This window comes from Telopea speciosissima, chromosome 7 (genome assembly GCF_018873765.1).
Source record: "Telopea speciosissima isolate NSW1024214 ecotype Mountain lineage chromosome 7, Tspe_v1, whole genome shotgun sequence".
Taxonomy (NCBI): Eukaryota; Viridiplantae; Streptophyta; class Magnoliopsida; order Proteales; family Proteaceae; genus Telopea; species Telopea speciosissima.
Genome location: NC_057922.1, coordinates 8,095,031 through 8,097,730, shown reverse-complemented (window position 1 = coordinate 8,097,730; position 2,700 = coordinate 8,095,031).

The window sequence follows — 2,700 nt, the reverse complement described above, 5'->3', positions numbered from 1 at the left end:
GGGTAGTTGCAGCAGAGACGAGAAAGGAGGGAGAAGGGTCGGGACTGTGACCATGAGAGAGAATGAAAGAAAGTTGAGAGACGACACTGGGAGCGAGTTGCGATGATCAACTCTAGGGCAATGATCCAGTATTTGACGAAAGCAGTTGATTTGAGTTACTAAAAATCGCATAAGAAAGCAGATATTTTCCTAACTAGGGTTCCCAATCCCTGATCCGACTGACAGAGATAGGGTCTATGAAAGAGATTTGTGGGTTTCCCTTGCAAATGAGAGGAAAATCAAAAGCTTGTTGAAAAGAGAAGACTAAAATGAACAGAAAGAAAGAGATGAACAACAAAGGGAAAGAGTTTTAGCAGTCGGTGGAATGAGTTTCTTCAGCTCCCTTCACCAGAGCTTCTCTTAACGCTATGGACAGAGTCGATTTCCTCCTCTCAAAGAAAAGATAAGATAGAATAACAGAATCTCCATATGAACACAATCAAGACGATGGGTCGAGTTCATACCTGTCTTTCCTTCCTCTGCTTAGGATACCTGCAGCTCATCTTCTCCAATCGATTTGGGGAAGATGAGTTGCAGGTTTTGTTTTTTGTATTTTTGGGTTCTTCTTAGAAGGGCAATTCCATCAGTTCAAGTCTAATTTTTAACAGTATTAGTCATGAATTGACGGAATGGGCTTATTTATTACCGTTTGCAAACCTTAGGGGGGTACGCAGAATTTTCCAAAATTGGAGGGTGAAAATATCCTTTCGTCAAACCTCAGGGGTGGTATGTGTAAATTTCCCTTAAAAATTTCTCATTAATTTGTTTTCTTGGAAGGAACCCATCACTCTCTTTCTGTGTGCACTAAGTTGCTGACCTCTCTCTCTCTCGCAGAATTTTCCAAAACTGGGGGGTGAAAATATCCTTTTGTCAAACCTCAGGGGTGGTATGTGTAAATTTCCCTTAAAAATTTCTCCTTAATTTGTTTTCTTGGAAGGAACCCATCACTCTCTTTTCGTGTGCGCTGAGTTGCTGACCTCTCTCTCTCTCCCTCTCCCTCTCCCTCTCTCTCAAGACTCAAATCCAACGCCTCTTTTTCCATCTCCTGAAATCTTTTTGAGAAAGAAGCAAAGATCGATGCCTGAAATCCTTTTGAGAAAAACAGAAAAGTCAATAAGTTTGAAATAATTTAGTTATTTTATAATCCAATAGGCCCCTGTTCCCAACTGATGGGATTCATCTTTGAATGTGGTCCATTAAACATAACAATCATAACTGTTGATCAATTGAATACATTAATCTAAGTGCCTCCACAACCCACACCGTGGGTGCATGCTTGGACAAGAGTCTTTGCACATACACCGTAATATTCACTATATTTGTTAATGTAAATAATAAATAATGCTTTATTAAATATACTTAAGAGACCACCTTTATATTTCTGATGTGAGACTATTTCTAATGACATTACGTTGAAAAACCTCCAACAGCAACTCTACTATTGTCACTGATTTCCCAAGCTCCACGGGTACCCTGTAAACTGTTCAACCTCTCTCTCTCTGTGTCTGGGGCAACGTGAATAGTACGCAGTGAAGAACGTAACACCACGGCAATTGACGGTCTTGAGTCTTGACACAGTCATCAAAGATGAAAATTAGGATAAATTTCACGATTGAAAGAAGTAGGAGAAAGAACAAAACGACAAACATTGGTTTAATTAATGGAATCACCTACCAATACTACATAATATTGAAGTATAGTATTATTATTTTACCCAAAAAAAAAAAAAAAAGAAGTATATTATTATTAAGAATTTATGAATCTCTTCTAGTAGTTCGGAGAAAATAAGGGATATTATGAGGAGGGAATTCTCCCCTCTTCTGAAAGGGAGGGGAAGGTTTTTCATTAATGGACGTCAAGCTAGGAAGGGTTGGGTTGTCCTCACAGTTGCTCTTCTTTGAGCCTAGTGATTTAAAATGGTTACACGTCTCGTCTATTACATAGGTGAGTTCATGTGATAGATATCTTCTCATATATATGTTCTCTCTCTCCCTTTCGACTACCCACCTAAGCGTTTTAGATTGAAACTTTCAACGAAAAAAAGGTGGGATCCTCTATCACACGGACTCACTGACGTATTCTCACATGGCATGTTGCACAATGAAGTTTATAATGGGCTATTCTTCTAATTCTTTGTTTTTTCCAACTTTTTTTTTTTTTTAGTAGGGGGGGGGGGGGGGGAAGATCTCATGCATCAATGAAGTATGGTAAGTGAATTCATTGTATTGTGTGCAATTTATCCACTAGGTTAACCAAACAAACTAAACATAATAGGTAAATCCGGGTAGATGATAAAAGGAATCTGGAAATCGAGAATGAAATGCAGTTTAAACTCTCTTTAATAGCTACACTTGACTTCTGTTCAATACATGGAGTGAATTAGAACCTCCAATTTTTCTTCAGACAGCATGAAGTTCATCTTACAAACATACCACATAAGGTCTACAAAGACTCCCCACCTTTGCCTCTTTTAGTTTAGTGAGAATGGGTGAGGATCCTTTTTCCAACTCCCACTTAATAAAAAATCCACCAAAAAAAAGAGGAAAGAATGGGAGAGGGGTATCTCACAAACACTCTCTCATTAAGTGAACAGTGTGTATGAAGTCTATTCAAATAGTCTTCTGAGACGCCGACCCTTTACCCTATATGGAAATAACATTG